Source organism: Vigna unguiculata, chromosome 1 (assembly GCF_037176805.1).
Source record: "Vigna unguiculata cultivar grain cowpea cultivar isolate G323 ecotype 2 chromosome 1, ASM3717680v1, whole genome shotgun sequence".
Taxonomy (NCBI): domain Eukaryota; kingdom Viridiplantae; phylum Streptophyta; class Magnoliopsida; order Fabales; family Fabaceae; genus Vigna; species Vigna unguiculata.
The window spans coordinates 23,489,154-23,508,710 of NC_140792.1; positions in this window are offsets into that span (position 1 = coordinate 23,489,154).

Consider the following 19,557-nt stretch of genomic DNA (forward strand, 5'->3'; position numbering starts at 1 on the left):
AATGCACAATTCACATATTAATTCAACCACGGTAACCATCCATAATTATAACCAATACTTTAACTAATTTACAAAAATAGAGTTTCACAACCTCCTTTTTCTTTTATATGTATATATATATATACATATATGTATATATATATACATATGTGTATACATATATATATACATATATGTATATATATATACATATATGTATATATATATATGTATACACATATATATATATATATACATATATATATATATATATATATATATATATATATATATATATATCCAACCCAAAATTTACCATCCACCCATGCTTAGACCCCTTTTCATTTTCGCAATTGGTTTATAATTATCAGATGCATAATTTTAACTTAACTTTCACAATGCCCAATTCTCACCTAAACAACCAAAAATAAAAAAGAACTTCTGCTGCACTGGTTATCGCTTGGCGGCAAGTACGCATCGTCAGGCGGTGCATCAGTTTCTAGGCAGAACCTAGATTCTTCCTACACTTGCGATAAATCCTAAACCCCCAAATCCCATTCTAGCCTATCACACGCCTAAAACTCATATAAGTTTAGTATCTCATTAGACATATTCATTAAGTAAAATCCTACAATTACCAATTCATCATGATTGCTAAAAAAATCCATATCAATAATTTAGGCCCCAAACCCTAACATGAACCCTCATGATTTGTAGCCCATTCAGTCATTCAAGTATCATAAAACACAGTAATGATCAGTGTAAGAACCTAGATTTATAGAAATTATCATGAAACATGAATTGGTTGAATGGTTGTGCATTGACTTAACATTGACATGGTTGTGTGTTCAAACCTTGGATAGGGTAAATTCATAACATCTTATTTTTTTTATGCTTTGGGGACGAATTTGAGAAGATGAAGAGCTGAATGTAAGTACTATAAATATGGACACAAACAAAAAGGTTAATTGGATTTAATTAGGCATTAAGGACCAATTAATGAATTGATAAGAATTGAATTTCAATTTTTAATCTAATTAAATTAGTTAGGGTTGGAAAAGGAAAAGGGTATCAACCACCAATCTGCAGAGTAGAATGAAAATTGAAGGTGAATTGAAAGGAAGAAATAGAGGAGATCAAAGAGAGGGCAACTTAGAGCAAGGAAAAAGCTAGGCACATTTTGAACGTGGAATCCAGGTTAAGGGAGTTCCACTTATCTTTTTGCGTTTAATTATATGAGTATGTGATGTATGAAATGCATGAGATGCCATGATTTTACCAAAAATGTAATAAATTGCTCGTGTTTCTAGAATTTTCCAGAAACTACTTGGCTGTGCTGAAGGCCACCAGATGACTCATGCCTCCAGCGCCATTTTTCTGGGTTTATCTATGCACCGCCTGGTGACTATGTGCTGGCTGTCAGGCGACATGAACTAGCTTGCCCAGTTTCTCCTGATTTTTGGTGTTCGAATGGTGTTGTGATGTACGTATATGATTGGCATGGTGGATTTTTATCTGCTATTGTTTGTTGGTGACAATTACATGAATTTGGCATGATTGGGAGATTAGGGTTTATGTTAGGATTGGGAATGCATAATTCTGATTTATGATTATGATTGATGCACTGTTTCCATGAAAGTTATATGATATTTGGACAACCATTACTTGTGTAAGTTTGACAGAATGTGAAAAATATGATACAATGCATGCCTGAATTGATAAATGGGGTTTTGGGTTTTGTACTGGTGCAGGAAAATCTAGAAAAAAAAGATTTTGTATACATCGCTTGGCGGCACATGAACTACTATCAGGCGACACATCAAGTATAGGCATGGTGGATTTTTATCTACTATTGTTTGTTGGTGACAATTACATGAATTTGGCATGATTGGGGGATTAGGGTTTATGTTGGGATTGGGAATGCATAATTTTGATTTATGATTATGATTGATGCACTGTTTCCATGAAAGTTATATGATATTTGGACAAGCATTACTTGTGTAAGTTTGACAGAATATGAAAATATGATACAATGCATGCCTGAATTGATAAATGGGGTTTTGGGTTTTGTATTGGTGCAGGAAAATCTAGAAAAAAAAGATTTTGTATACACCGCTTGGCGGCACATGAACTACTATCAGGCAATACATCAAGTGTAGGCAGACACCTTGATTTTGTTTCGCGTTGGGTTTCTGGGTGTGGTTATCTGTAAATTTTGTACATATTAGTGGTTAAAATTGGACAAAGTGTGTGGGAAGGGAGAGTATGTATTAAAGATAATTAATAAAAAGTGTAATTATGAGTATGCGGTAATTGGGATTGCAAGAGGATTAAAGTGGTATGTTTACATTGACTGTTGTGGTATAATGTATGTTTGAAGAATTGTCATGTGCAAATTGAGATGATGGTTTTAAAATCAGTGCGATATTTGCAAGTGGTAAAAGAATAATTGCATGACAATTTTCATCATTATTTGGTAAATGTAGGATCTGAAATATTGAACTACTTTGTAAGTGAATGTAATGAGTGTGGTTCAGTCATAAGATTATGACGAGGCAATGAAGTTTGACTTATGTATTGTGTACTACGTGCTTAGGGTTCCTTAGAACCAATCCCAACTTGTTAAAAAACCAGTAGTAGTGACACTACTAGTGTGGCACCTAGCGACATGGGATGAGTCGCCAAGTGACAAGGGAAAAGACAACGATGCACTAGAATTAAAGTGGTATGTTTACATTGACTGTTGTGGTATAATGTATGTTTGAAGAATTGTCATGTTGTGCAAATTGAGATGATGGTTTTAAAATCAGTGCGATATGTGCAAGTGGTAAAAGAATAATTGCATGATAATTTTCATCATTATTTGGTATGAGTATGCGGTAATTGGGATTGCAAGAGGATTAAAGTGGTATGTTTACATTGACTATTGTGGTATAATGTATGTTTGAAGAATTGTCATGTGCAAATTGAGATGATGGTTTTAAAATCAGTGCGATATGTGCAAGTGGTAAAAGAATAATTGCATGATAATTTTCATCATTATTTGGTAAATGTAGGATCTGAAATTGTGAAATACTTTGTAAGTGAATGTAATGACTGTGGTTCAGTCATAAGATTATGACTAGGCAATGAAGTTTGACTTATGTATTGTGTACTACGTGCTTAGGGTTCCTTAGAACCAATCCCAACTTGTTAAAAAACCAGTAGTAGTGACGCTACTAGTGTGGCACCTAGCGACATGGGATGAGCCGCCAAGTAACAAGGGAAAAGACAGGGATGCACTAGAATGTAGTGCCTGGAGGAAGGGGTCGTCCCGCCAAGCAGAAGCAAACTGGTACCTGTTGGTGTGAGGTTCTCGCTAGGCGGGCTGGATCGCAAATTTGCCTAGCGACGGAGTGAGTGGAGCCAAGCGGTTCGAGGTGTAGAGTTGTACTGCGTGGAGGGTTTTACACAGCTTTGGATTAAGGTCATGATGTGATGCTTTGCTTGAGGCCAAATTATGAGTGCAACTTGTATTGGGGTAACACGTGGCCACTCAAGGTTGTATTCTGGTGGTTTTGGAAGTTTGGTGGAGTGTGCGAGATCGTGGCTAATACGGATGAGTTCCGGAAGATTGCCCTCCTCGGTGTTATCCGACGAGTTTGGTAATCTTGGGACAAATACGGACTGTGGTTCATATTGGGGAACTCCACTTGCTGTTGCAGATTGTGGTTGTGACAAATTTATTCTGCGTGTGGACTATTAGGTGGTGGCCTATAGTCGTAGGGGTGAGTAGACACTCGTGGCAGCAAAGATCGATTAGTGTAATCATCAAAGGGTGTAGAATCAAGAGGCGTCCAGAGGAAGATGTGAATGTTGGGTTGACGGTTGGGTTCTACGTTAGTGTAATGGATTTAGAATTAGTACTCTATTGTATATTGCATTTCTTTTATTTGAGCTCACCCTATCTGTGTGTGTTTGGCGATGATCATGTAACTCGTTACATGGGAGTAGATGTTGATGCAGGTGAGCCTGTGGATACTTAGAGTTGGAGAGGGGGCCAACTTGGGGACTTTTTCATCGATTTTATTTGCTATGGATTTTCTTAATTATTAATCCTTTTACATTAACTGTTTGGATAATTGTAAGTGTGGAACGCATTTATGGATTTGACCTTTTGGCACGCAGAAACTAAAGTTTTAAATTTTCTCACGTTTTGGGGAAGTACTTTATTAATAAATACAGTTTAATAGTTTTTGTATTTTATTTATTTTAAATAAGTAATGTCCATCTAGGATGTTACAATCAGCGATTACACAACATCACTCATTCAATATGCATAGGACACTTTCGCAAGAACCCATAATATCATTGAATCCATAAAATCACAAGAACCACACCAATGTTCGCATCGCCTACTGGAATCACTTGTGTCGCCAGGCAGTTCATCTAAAAAAACCTAGAAATGGGTACAACGCTCATGCATTGCCTAGCGAGCCTTCAAAGGCTCTAACATAAACAAACAAAACAGCTCTCCTAACCTAGATTCCTTGGTTTCAATTTGCAAAGCTTTTCATCTTTGATGATAGCAAAATCTCTTTCCTTGGCACCTTCTATTTTTTCAACATCTAATGGCTTCCAAACACCCTCTTAGCTCTCTCTTTTTTGTGCAGATTGATTAAGTGTATCAAAAGGACTTTACCTCAGCCTTAACTCACTATTATTCTCTCCTCACACTCTAATTTTAATGGCCATAATTATTAAAACGAATTTTCGCATTAACAATGAGCTTAATGATTATTGAATTACTATTTTATGATGACTTTCCAACCCTCTTGGGTGTCCCCTTTGAAAAAAATATTCTATAAGAGATATTTTAATACTTTTGTTGCTAAATTAGGTCAATCACCTCTAATTTTTATAAGACTATTTTAATTATTCATAAAAGTTTATTAACATATACACATGCACCAAAAGTGTAACAGTTGTAGACCTAAAATATATGAAGTTGCTCGTGGGCGGCTACCTTGATGCATATAAAATTGAGTCATAACCAACGTGCTTTCATCATTGTGAATAGAAAGTGAGTCCTTTTAATTATCAATTTAACTAATTGACAAGTGGCAGCATGTTTTTACAAAAATATCATCATACTGCTTCAATAATATATATTAATAAGATAATAATTATAATAATGCTAACTAAACAGTTAACCCTAATAGTGATTTAATTAATAAAGGGTCGATATGTTTGACTGATTAAGGAGACATACTTAAAATTTTTTGGACTATGCCTACGTAGATTCGAGTCAGAAATGGATATTATAAATGAATATTTGTATTCGCTGCAATACTCTAATTTAAATTAACAAAAAATTAAAAAAACGTGATTAAAATATTAATATATTGATTTTGAATGAGTTATTTTTTTTATCAATTTGTTTTAAAAAATTTCAAATTCTTTGTAAATTATCATTCAACATTATTTAAATGGATTATTTGGACTTTATTTTAAATTTATAAATCTTATGTGTGTTATTTTCATTGAATTTATGATTAAATATGTTGTTAAATATTTAATTTGTTTTTTTTTTAATTACTCACGGGTACACGTGGATATCCATGGATATTAAAAAAATGTGTAGGTTAACGAATACCCGCACAAATATTGGAATAGAGCATATATTTATCCCACGGGTAGAGTACGAGGGAGCTACTATTTGTATCATACCCGTCCCGTTGACATCCCTCATACAAAAACAAATTTTGGTATTTTCATCAAGAGGAACTCCATATAGTACAATAATACAACAATCCAAAAACGAAAAATAACAAAAAACTGAATATTTTAAATCAATCTCATTTAGATCAACATATTAAAGGTGGATATAATTATATTTATTTAGGATTAATATAAGTTGCAGCAATCTCAATTTCTTTGTAAACTATCATTCAACACTATTTAAATAAGTTATTTGGACTCTGTTTTAAATATATAAATCTTATGTATTGTATTTTATTAAAATTTATGATTAAATATGTTGTTAAATTTTTTTTTTTGTAATTACCTGCGGATAATAAAAAAATATGTGGATACCCGCACGAATATGGGAACAGGTAAAGAGCATATATTTATTCCACAGGTAGAGTACGGGGAACTATACCCTACCTGTCCCGTTGACATCTCTAATACAAAGACAAATTTTAGTATTTTCATCAAGATGAACTCCATATAGTACAATAATACAACAATCCAAAAACGAAAAATTAAAAAAAAATGAATATTTTAAAACAAACTCATTTAGATCAACATATTAAAGATGGATACAATTTTATTTATTTTGAATTAATATAAGTTGTAGCAAAATCAAATTATAGATTAAGAGTACCGAAACCAATATTAATAATATAAAGGGATATTAGGTTTAAAATATTTATTAATTCAATAATAGTGATATTAAAAAGTAATCTTCAATATGATCTGCCTTTTTATATTGCTATCCAAAATTTTCCGAGTAATAAAAAAAACTAGAAATGAAATAAAATTATTTGCACAAATTACAAAGGAATTATAAACAAACTCTCAGGTTCAATACAAATAATTTACGAAATTTATTATAAAGTTACAAACATAGACTATAACTACAAAACCTTAAAATCTCGAAAGATTAGAGAAAAGAGGCTCAAATCTCAAAATATAATTTTTACAAATCTCTAAAAAGATTAAGCATGGTGAAGTAATAAGATTCCTAAAGAGTGGATAACAGAAAATATAGCAGAAGATGTTATGAAATTTATGGATTGTCCATTGAGTTGCTCACAGTTACTCAGCTTGATTACTATTGATGATATTTATATTATTTATATTAAGTATGTAACCCTTAAGTTATACCCTTTGAGTTGTCTTTTGTAGCTATAAATAGGGACTTTTCTCCCTTGATAATGACACACAGAAAATCAATTTCTACTCTATATTCTCTTTATCTCATTTATTTTATAACATGTTATCAGCACAAATGTTATCCAACTGAGTTAGTGGAGATGTTTTCTCTTTAAGGAAAATGCTCCGCGTACCTAAATTCAGGTTCTTTCTAATCCTTTCCTTATTGACAATTTTGTATTATATTCTTATTTTTTGTAATAAAAAATTATTTGACTTTATCAAGTTTCATATTTTTCTTATTATTGTTATTATTATTATTATTATTATTTTTATTATGATGATGATTATTTTAATTATTGTCTATATTAATTTTATAGTTTCATAAATAAAATTTGATTATTATCAATATTTTATGAGCTAGTTTTAAACAAGTCAAACTTTAAAAAAATTGATTTTGTGATTGTTGATATTACAAAGAAAAATTAATCATCTTCTTAAGTATTAGAGGTTGAAATACATCTAGATGCAATGGGTCTTGATGATACTCTAAAAAATAGAAAAAAAAGAAGAAAAATTTTGTCATTAGAAGTGAAAAAAATAGTGTGAAAAGGGAAAAGAAAAAGATGAAAACAATGACAAATAATATGACAATATAATTTATCACTACGGTGGTAAAGACCATTTGGGTCATACTTGTCTTACATGAAAGCATCCTAAAAACATGGAGAAGAACATAGAAACACATTTTGTCTTTATAAAGATGATGATTTTTATTTTGACCACATAGATGTCACTCATCATGATATTATTATTTTTCTTTGCTAAACTAAATGAAATGGAAGATGGAAACATTAATCACCTCATTGGTGATGGAAGTATTAAGAATTTTTTTTTTATAAAATGGCAGATGAAGTTTCTATCTGACAGTATAAAATATATTTTTATATATTAAATTATTTTTATTATAATTTAATTAATTTAAGGTCAATTCTCTATGGTATTATTACTATATAAAATATGTATGTTTGATGTTGGTTATGTATAAGTAAGAAGAATCAAATTTTCTTTTACATTATGAAATGTATATGTGAAATAAGTGTACAATGAACATTTATTATTATTATTATTAATATTATAAATATTATATATATATATATATATATATATATATATATAAATTGTTATAAAAGTGTATAATGAATATTTATTATTAAATGTATAAGGTGATTATATATATGTGTTTTTGTTAAATATCGGCATATGCAGCATTGTATTTTATTTGGATTAAATATTTGATACAGTAGGTTTTTAATAATGGTTATTAAAAACTAAGCATTTTATTCGTATGGATTTTATGATTTTTAATATATAATGTTATTTGATTTGACTCATAGTTTTGATTTATATATAAGGTATTATTATATTACGATTTTGTGTTTATATAGATATACGTAATTAAGTTTTAGTATTATTATATTATATCTATACGAATCTTTTAATATATGAATATTGTTTGCGTCTGTTGTTAAGGAAAATATTAATATTGAAACTCAAAGTTGATTTATAGTGTTGGTTTAGATAAAGATGGTTGTTATTGCTGCATATATATATATATATATATATATATATATATATATATATATATATATATATATATATATATATGATCATTTTGATATGCAGTAATATTGGATAGACTAAATATATTGTATTTTGCTAATAGTACAAGAATTAAACTCTCAAGATTATTAATTTATTTTTCTCTTGCTTATTCGAGAAGTCAATATTAACATTATTTTTATATCACAAATAATGTTTTAAAGGCTCCAGAAGAGCTACTACACTTCTACAAAGAAGTCTAATAGAAACTTATTAAGTTCTAAAGATATTTGTCTAAATAGATATCATATTGAGACAAACAATAAAGTAGATGTGGAATATCATTATATCAATGGACTTGGGTTAAAAAAAATAAAATGTGTATTGGAGCAATTATCAATCTTCTCTTATGGCTTGTACTAAACATATATTAGTACAATTGAAATGCATGTCATTGTAAACTTGAAGTTTACGAATCAAAAAGGGATTTCTTGTTTGAAATGATCAGTTGGGTCATCCTGGATCTATCATGATGCGAAAGTAGTTGAAAACTCTTGTGGACAACCACTTAAGAGTCAAAAACTTCTTCAATCCAATGATTTCTCATGTAATACATGTTTACAAGGAAAGTTGATAATAAGACCATCACCAGAAAACTTTAGAAATGAGTCAATCTCATCTTTTGAAATGAATACAGGGTGATTTTGTGGTCCAATGCACCCATCATGGGTATCATTAAGATATTTCACAATTTTATTGATGCATCAGCTAAATGGTCACATGTTTGGTTATTATCAACTTGATATAAGACATTTGTAAAGTATTAGCACAATTAGTTAAGTTAAGAAATCACTTCCCATATTATCCGTTTAAGAAAATTTGTCTTGCTAATGCTAGTAAATTTACATCTTATGTTTTTCATGAGTATTGTATGTCAATTGGAATTGAAGTTGAACATCCAGTAGAACATATGTTCATGCTCAAAATGGACTTGTAGAATTATGAATAAAACGTCTAAAGCTGGTTGCAAGACCATTACTTATAAGACCTAATATTTCAATGACTACTTGGAGATATACAATTTTACATGATAATTACTCTTTTACAGTTGGTTTTTGGTCAGTAACCTAATTTTTTCATTTAATAATTTTTGTATATGATCGAATCTCCCTAAAAATAGGGACTATGATGAGTCTTTAGAGACAATTGAAAATATATGTTGGATATGATTCTCAAATCAAATAACATCTTGATTTGTCAAGAGGAGACATATTTACAGTTCGATTTGTCAATTGTAATTTTTTATGAATGATTTTTTCCAACATTAGGGGGAGAAAGAAAACAATTCGAAAAGGATATTGGTTGTAATGAATTATCATTGTTTCTCTTGATCCTCGTACAAAAGATTGTGAACTCGAAGTTCAAATGATAATTCATTTACAACTTAGTCAATCAATTATCAGATGTTTTTACTGACACAAATAGGATAATTAAATCACATATACCAACTGCTAATGCTCCAAATAGAATTAATATTAATTCATTACATGATTGAAGCATGGTAAGCCTATTGGTTCCAAAGATAAAAATCCTCGAATGAGAAAAGGAGCTAAAAAGACAAGATCACCTAATCGAAGAGGTGTAAATCACAAAAGATTCATTTAACATAATTAATAATTTGGTTCCAAAAGAACCTTGGTTCCAAAAGAACCTTGGTTCTAGAAGAACCTTGGTACTAGAAGAACCACAAGTACTTGAAATTGTTGAAAATGATAAGATTTAATTAAATTATGTCATGAATAAGATAATATGGAACCAAAGTCAACATTGACGATGTTTTAGCATATAATATAATGATGAATGTTATGAGTGATAATGAGGATCAAGATTGTCGACAAAGAAATGATTGGCCAAAGGGAAAGATGAAATAGAAGCAAAATTAGATTTGCTTGTTAAACAAAAGGTTTTTGGACCTATAGTCCGCACACCTGAAGGTGTAAAAATCATTTAGTACAAATTGATTTTTACGCAAAACAATATTATAAAGAATGATAATTATATGAAAATCCCTAAAGGATTTAATTTACCCAACAATGCAAATTCTAAAGTGGATTATTCACTAAAATTGAACAAGTCCCTTTTATGGATTAAAGCAATCAAGATGTATAGTTGTCCTTGTAAGTACTTGTTAAAATAAAAAGGTACATATCATTGTATTTATGTGAAAATATCAAAAAAATGAATTTGTCATAATTGTTGTTTATGCATATAACATAAACATCGTTGAAACTCCTAATGAGTTCATAAAGACAAATGATTACTTAAAGAAAGAATTTAAGATGAAAGATCTTGGAAGTACAAAGTTTTGTTTAAGATTACAAATTGAGTATTTAAATACAAGTGTTTTTGTACATCAAGAGGTTTATATAATGAAGGTGCTTAAAAGGTTCTATATGGACAAGTTATATCATTTTTGCACTTCAATTGCGAGGCTGTTAGATGTTGATAAATGTCCTTTTAGACCTCACAAAGATGAAGAGTTTCTTGGTCAAGAAATACCATATTTTAATGTTATAAGAGTAGTAATGTATTTTGCTTATTATACTCAACTTGATATAGTATTTGTTGTAAATTTGTTAAGCAAGATATAATTCTCCACTTACAAGAAGACATTGAATTAATGTAAAACATATATTTCATTATCTTAGGGGTACTTTGAATATAGGCTTATTTTATCCAAATGATTCAAAATCAAAGGAGTTATGTAGATGTAGGTTATTTATCAGATCCTTATAACGGTTGATCACAAATAAGGTATTTCTTCAAATGTGGTGGCACAATGATTTCATGATGGTCTGTGAAACAAACCATAATAGCAACATCATCAAATCATGCAACTTTTAGCATTACATGGGGAAAATGGAATCAACAACCATATATGAAGATAATAGTGCATGTATTGCTCAATTGAAAGAAGGGTATATTAAAGATTTATTTACAAAGTCTTTTCCAAGGAGTACTTTGGAGCTATTGGTTCATAAGATTGGGCTCCGACATCTTAAAGATGAAAGCTAACATGAGAGGGAGAAATAGAAGAATATTTTATCAAAGAATTAAGAATGATGTACTCTTTTTCCTTGACTAGGTTTTTATCCCAAAGGATTTTTCCTTGTAAGGTTTTAACGAGACACCTTCTTTGATCAATGGACACCCAAGGGGGAGTGTTATGAAATTTATGGATTGTCCATTGAGTTGCTCACAATTACTCAGCTTGATTACTATTGATGATATTTATATTATTTACATTAAGTATGTAACCCTTGAGTTGTCTTTTGTACCTATAAATAGGGACTTTTCTCCCTTGATAATGACACACAGAAAATCAGTCTCCACTCTCTATTCTCTTTATCTCATTTATTTTATAACAGAAGAACAAAAACTAATTCCTAAAGGTGAATTTTTTTAACCAAAGTAACATTACGAAAAGATGAGTTTGTCGGCTTTTGGAAAGAAATATTTCTAATATGATTACCAAAATTATTCTCAGAAATGGTCAAAATCAATTTATAAAAACACTATGAACAAATACATAACATAGTTATAGAAATCAGGATACACGTATGTACAAATTTCCAATTACATAGTATGTTAAGAAAAGAGGGTATGACAAATAAAAGATAAATTGGTACTTTTTTCTAATAATATTAGGCCTTGATTACTAGAAAAAAGAAAGTAATGAAAGAGCAAGAAAAGAGAAATAAGATCTTATACAAACCTTATAAACTAAATAATAACTAATCATACAAAAAGCTAAAAATTACAAGAAAACCTAAATATAGAAATTGTAAGACCCGCTAAATTTAAATAATTAAATAATTAATTATTTAATTAATGCGAGTGAGAGAAGCCTTAATGACATTAAATGCTAACCTTCATGATGTGGAAAGTACTAGTTCAAGTGGTTGAGAGTACTTTGATTGTGTGAAGGACTTGGGTTGAGTCCTATGTATGCCATTTGTGTAGGATATAATTTTATTTATTTCTTTTTCTAATATGTATGTGCGTGTAAGTAAGAAGATAGCAATTTAGGTTATATTAGTTGGCATGAAATATGAATTGGCATGATGGTTTAGTATTAACTTAGTAATTGCATGGTTATGGGTTCTAGCCTTGGGGAAAACCTAAATTAAACTTTATATTTTTTTTGCTAATGCTAGATTTGGGTGGAATGGGAACGGTTAGGGGAAACCCTAACTGATCTAGCAGCCAAGGGAGGCTGAAAAACAGTAGTTCATGAGCCGCCAGGCGACACATACATTTTTACCCATTTTTCTGGGTTTCACCAGGAACCACCTGGCGGTCGAGGGGTGACCCGCCAGGCAACGCATACTGCGTAGCCCAGTTTTGGTTGTTTTGGTGTTCTTGGTGCTTTCTGTGATGTGCCATGATAATTTATATGCACGAACATGAATTTTATGTTGTAAATGTCTACAGGTGATCTTGATATATTGAGGTTATGTATGTTGTGTGAAATTGGGGTTTTAGAATTCATGTTGGGATTGGGGACGAATCAGTTTGGAATTGGTAATTTATAGATGAGTCGTGGCATAAACAAACAGTGTACATGAGAAAACAGTTGTCTTGTCGTGTGATGTGCACAAGGAAGTTTATGACTATATGATGGATGTTGTAATTGGGATATTTGTGTGTATTTTCGTGCTGGAAAAACCTGGGCAGCACCCAGATATGCATGTACCCCTGGCGGTACGGGAACTGCCGCCAGGTAGCTCGTTAGTATAGTTGGCTATGTGATTTTGTACGAAATTTGCATCTTTAGTCAATTAATTGATGAATTAGCATGTATGAAATTGAAAGGAAGCATGTTGTTGCAAGTGGTATGATAGGGAACTAAAATACGGTTAAGGAAAGTGGAAGAGGAAATAATGATATGATGTAGTCGATGTGTTAATTGGCTGTTTTATGAAATGTGTTATATTCCAGAAAGTTTGACATGTTGTTAAAATATGAAGTGTGATGAAGAGGTGGCTTTACTGTTGAAGATTTGGTATGCTAAATAGATGAGCAAAAGTGCAGTGTATAAAGTGTAAATTCAGTTTGGTGAACAGGTCTGAAGGCATGAAAGTTATGTTATTAGGAGTATAACTATTATACCACATGGATTGAGTTAATTTTGAGAAGTGTGTGCAACAATGGTAGTTATTAATTGCATGATTAAGTGGTGTGAACGATAATATGGTGTAGAATTGTGCTTGGTGTGACATATTTGCGTTATACTTTGGTGAGTGGTATGTTTTGGGATCTGTTTAAGTGCCAAAAACCAGTAGCAGTGTGCTACTGGTATAGCGCCTGGCGGCGTGAGCAAGCCGCCATGAGGACGAGAATTAAATCAGTGACAGTGGTCACAGGGGGTGATGGCTGCGCCAGGCGGTGACGACGGAGTAGGGCGCCTGGCGACGCGGGGGTGCCCGCCAGGCAGTAGCGGTACAATGAGGATACTACAGGCGCGTGGCGCCTAGCGGTGTGTGATTCTTGCCAGGTGGTCTGGAGCTAAGTTCCGCCTAGCGGCGTGAGATGCGCGCCAGGAGGTTTTGGTCTAGTAATGGTGTGCAATGTGATGCTTTCTACACCGCTTTAGGGGATGTTCATGATGCGATGCTTTGGCTGGGGGCCCAGTTACGAGTGTAGCTTGTATTAGGGTAACACGTGACCACTCTAGGTTGTAGCATGGTGGTTTAGGAAGTCCAGTGGAGTGTGCGGGTTGTGGCTCGTACAACGGGGTTTCGGATGATTGCCCTCTTCAGTGGATTCTGATAGAGATTTGGTAGTGTGGAAACAACTACAGACTTAGGTTTGTTTTTGGGAACTCCACTTGGTGTCACGGTGAGATGCTGTGGCAATGTTATTCCCACGTGTGGACTATCAGGTGGTGGCCTGTAGTCGGAGGGGCGAGTAGACACTCGTACAGCAAAGATCGATCATTGATCTCACCTAAAGGGTATAGAGATGATAGACGTCTGAAGGCAAGTGTTGAGAGTGAAGAAATAAAAGAAAATGGGGAAAGTGTACTTACCCGGGTTTAAATTTGTTGATGCTGTATTTTAATAATATATTGTTTGGTTTTATTTAAATGAGCTCACCCTATCTGTGTGTGCGTGGCGAAGATCATGTAACTTGTTACATGGGAGCAGATGTTGATGCAGGTGAGCAGACAGATGCGTAGAGACGAAGTGGGGATATCTTGGGGTTTTATTACTAGACATTATGATGAACTATGATTTTATATGTAATAGTTTTATAGATGGTTTTTAATTGTAACACGTACTTATGTGATTTATCTTATCTATATTGACGCGTTGGACTTAAATGTTTAAATTTTCCCGCGTTTTTGGGAAATTGTTGATTAATAAATAAGGTGATTATTTTATTTACTTTCGTAATTATTTTAATAAGTAATTTTCGGCTAGGACGTTACAGAAATCAAAGAAAAAAGATAATTTATATTGGAAATGCACGAAAGATGGCTATGTTAGAAGTGAGTTTTAAGCCTAACTCAACCCCACAAAACCGGCTTGTAAGGTGAGGTTTGCACCCCACTTATATATTGTGAATTGACCTTAACTCTAGTCGATGTGCGACTTCCAACACACCCCATCACGCTGAGGTATATTCATCTCGTGCGTGGGACTAGAAATTAGTGGGTGGTCCATTAATGGCCCGATAGGGGGTGGAACAGAATGTCCAAGAAAGCTCGCTAGGATAGGCTCTAACTTGGCTTTGATACCATGTTAGAAGTGAGTTTTAAGCTTAACTTGAAACATCCCGTCAGAATATTACGAATTTAAAGTAAATAAAATAAATAAAGTCATAAAGACGTCGCATTTATGAATAAACCTCATTTCCCAAAAGTGCGGGAAATTTAAAACTTTATTATTATAATAAAGCATCCATAATTCGTAATCACAATACTGAAAGTCTAATCCAAAATAGACCATGAGCCTTTACAATTTATTTCATTTCAAAGATAGAAAACATAAATATAAAAATCCCATGCTATCCCTCGCTCCATGTCTAAGCATCACTGTAACATCCCTGGCTACCCCTCCTCGGGCCCTAGAGGCTGTCAGGTTACTACAGCCCAATGCATCCCAACCCATCACCCTTCTCCGTCCATTCATACTGGGTGGGTTGTTGCCAAAATATCAGATCCCTAATAACTAACACGTTAGGAAATGAATATAACAAGATAATTAAATCTACTAAAAGAATTATCAATAACCCTACCGAAAATAAAATACATGTGTTAAACAAAGAACTAAGATTTAGAAATATTGAAGAGCATATTAAGCAATCCAATATAAAAAAAGTAAAGCCTTACGGAAAAATAATAGAAAAAAACATTTGACAAACAAATCCCACTATGTTTGAAAAAAATATATAATATCTTTACCATACATAGATAATTTTGATGAAAAACATATTTTAACAAAGAGCTTGACCTATCCAATATTAAAATATTGAGTTTTGGTTTTGAGATTTAATTTGGGATATTCATAATTTTATCTTTTCCTAAACAAGTGAGAGGTGACAAATTTATATTAGAAAAATTATGATAAAGAATAAACAAATTGATTCTTTTTTCAAGAGGAAGACCTGTCATGAAGATGAAAAAAAAATACATTTACGTCAACTAAACTTGAGAAACTTTATGGGAATCCAAGAATTGAAAAAAATGAAAAACAACTCTCTAAAGTTCTTGGAGTTACATATAATGAATTTGAAAATTTTTAGAACGTGAGATTCAGGGAAGCATATCCTCAAATTTGACAATACCCACCAAATAAACTTGATGAGCACCAAATCAAATTGATGAGGTAAGAAGGATTTATCAAAAATAAGGTCTATATCAAATGCATCTAAAAAATTATTCGTTCTAATTCAATTATAGAAGATTTTAAGTCATTGAAAAAGCGTACAGCAACATACTAACTAAAGGTAACTTTCATTTTTTTTTAATATATCATTGTTGATTACTTTACCGTTTACTTTTATATATACTAGCATTTTGACCCGTGCACGGGGCACGAGTTAAAAACTTTAAATTATAATATATTTATTAAATTAATTTAAAATTATAAAAGTATAATTAAATTTAGTATAAATATTTTATTTTATAAAACTAAATAATAATCTTTTAATTGATTTTATGATAAAAATGTATTTAAGTTATTTATATATATTTTTAACAAAATGTATTATATATAATTATTTTAAATAATATATTAAGATCGAGTTAATTAAAATTAAAAAATCAATTTCAATTTCAAATAAAATATTAAGTAGACAATGTAGAAAAATATAATAGTTGATTTCCTAAAAATAAAAATGATGAACGATATAGAAATTGTTAAGTACACCCTATAAAAATACTTAAGTTAGACGATACAAAAAATGTTTATAGTAGATAGTATAAAACTATAAATGATAGGTCGTGCATATAAATGTAAATAATAGATCCTATAAAAATACAAATGTTGGTCAGACGATGCAAACAAAATATAAATAGTAAATGATCAAAAATTACAAATGTAGACCATGTAGAAAGATATAAATAATAGACTTTGAAAAAATACAAAGGTTAGACGTCTCGTGGACTCTTCTTGTGGAGTTGTTAAAAAAATGGATTTTGAATTTCAAATTTAAATTTTGTTACCATATTTTTATAGTGTTTACAATTTAGAATTTTGTTACCATCTTATGTTCAGGTGTTTAAAGGTTTGTAATGAAGAGTACAAACACATGCAACTGTTTTAAACAGCAAAATACTCATTATTTGTCGACATCTGTTTTTTTTTTTTCTTGCTTTCTCAAGCGAACAAGTATTTTTCTTCTTATATTTAGTTTGATCTAAGTGATTCTTGCGTTCATCTTATCTTTCAGGTGTTTAAATGCTTGAAATGAAGAGTACAAACACATGTAAGTGTTTTAAACATCAAAAACTCATTATTTGTAGACATCTTATTTTTGTTTGTAGCTTTTATAAGGAAACAGGTAATTTTTGTTCTTATATTTAGTATGCTCTAAGTGATTCTTGATTTCACGGTATGTTTCAGGTGTTCACAGACTTGAAATGAAGAGTACAAACACAAGAAAGTGTTTTAAACAACAAAGATCTCAGTATTTGTCGGTGCAGAAATCAACTGGTATTTAAACTTTATGACCACATCTCAATTTTTGTACCAAAGTTTATTTTTTTCCACCTTTTACAATCAAACATCTCATATTCTTCTAATATTTTAACCCAGATTTCATTTTTTTTTCAGCTTTCTGAAGCAAATTATGGCCTCCAGATAATCTTCATCTCGTGATCTGTTTTTATTTTTACTCTTTTTCGATTCTTTCTCTAACATCTTCACAACTCTTTGTATTCTCTTCTATTTTTCTCTTTTTTTCAGATGAATGAAATGAGTAGCACATGTGTGATGGCCAATTTTCATTTTTTTTCCGACATCTGATTTATCTTTACATCTTTCTCAACCAAACAAGTAATTTTCTTCTTATATTTAGTTTGATCTAAAAGCTTGTTGCAATCAACTTATGTTTCTTGTTTTTACAGCCTTGAAATGAACAGCTCAAACACATGCAATCTGTGTTAAACAACAAACAACTCAATATTTTTCGCTGCAGAATTCAACTGTTGTTTAATGTTTATCACCAGATTTCAGTTTTTTACCAAGGTTTAATTTTTTTTTCACCTTTTACAAGCAAACAATTCATCTTTTTTTTAACCTTTCTCGATCTAAAACTTAATCTTCATAATTTTACACATGCAAAGAAATCATATTTATTTTTGTTTGATTTTATGTAATTCATCTTATCGTTCATGTTAATTTTGTTTGTTCAATCTTTGAATTGAAGACGTCCATTTTTTTTGCTATTTCATAAAATAAAGGTTAATGATTATTTATTTAAATTATTATTTCAAGGATTTTATTTTAAGTCGTACTTTTTATTAACTTTTATATTCCAAAGCAATTGCATTAATTATGAAGCAGGTTGTCCAGTAAGTACAAACTTATCCAACAGTAATGACTTTTACTTTTTTCTTTCTATATATTCTCGACTACAAAGTGACAAATCTTATTTCTCTTTTGTTACCCATTTTCTTCTCTTACAATTCTTTTTCATCACCACTCTATTATCCTGCAATGGAATCCGTGCCCACACCACAATCCATACTTTCTGCCAAAATGGTTGGCGAATTCATTACTATGTTTTTGAAAGACCAGGTATTTGTTTTTATTCCTTCACATTGATTTGTTATGTTTATTTCTATTTCTTTATTCTAAACTTGCTAATCTGTGAAAGATTTTGGACACGTCGACCGAGTGCTCATAATACGTTATTGGAAGGAGCTTGGTTCATAGTGGACCATTGTTGATTACGAAAGTAATGTTCACAATGTTACCTACAACATGGATATTCACGCTCCAATGATCACCTAAGGTTGGATTGTTTTATGATCTTTCTATGCAGATCAGTCTGACAAATTGATTGTGTTAAAATACATCAGAAATTCTTCTTTCCAAATCCACGTCTCTAAACGTTCTTGCGACTCAACAATCAAAGCCAACTTCTTGAACAATCTTTCCATCCATCATCATCTACATATGTCAAAGTTAATTCATTTTAAAGTTGAACTATCCAGATACTATTGTCAAGCCAACCACTTGGTTAGTTTTTTTTTTATTATTTATTTACATGCCTTTTTAATAAGTAAGATCTCTTAACATTATTTTCAAAACAGTGGACTTACATCTGTTGTTCTACACGGACCAAGGGGAGAAGTCAAATGTAAATTGATCATAAGACCTACGTCTGTTAAAATAGGAACTGGTTGGAAAAATTTTTGTAATCTTCATCAACTCTCTGCAGAGGATCACCCTGAGTTGTTTTTTGAAGTGGAAAGTGACAGAACAAGCATACATATCAAAGTTCTGTATCCATTAATTTGGTTTTAAATTTGAACATTTTGTATTACACTATATATATATGTTTGCTTTTAAACATTTTATATATATATATATATATATGAAGTTA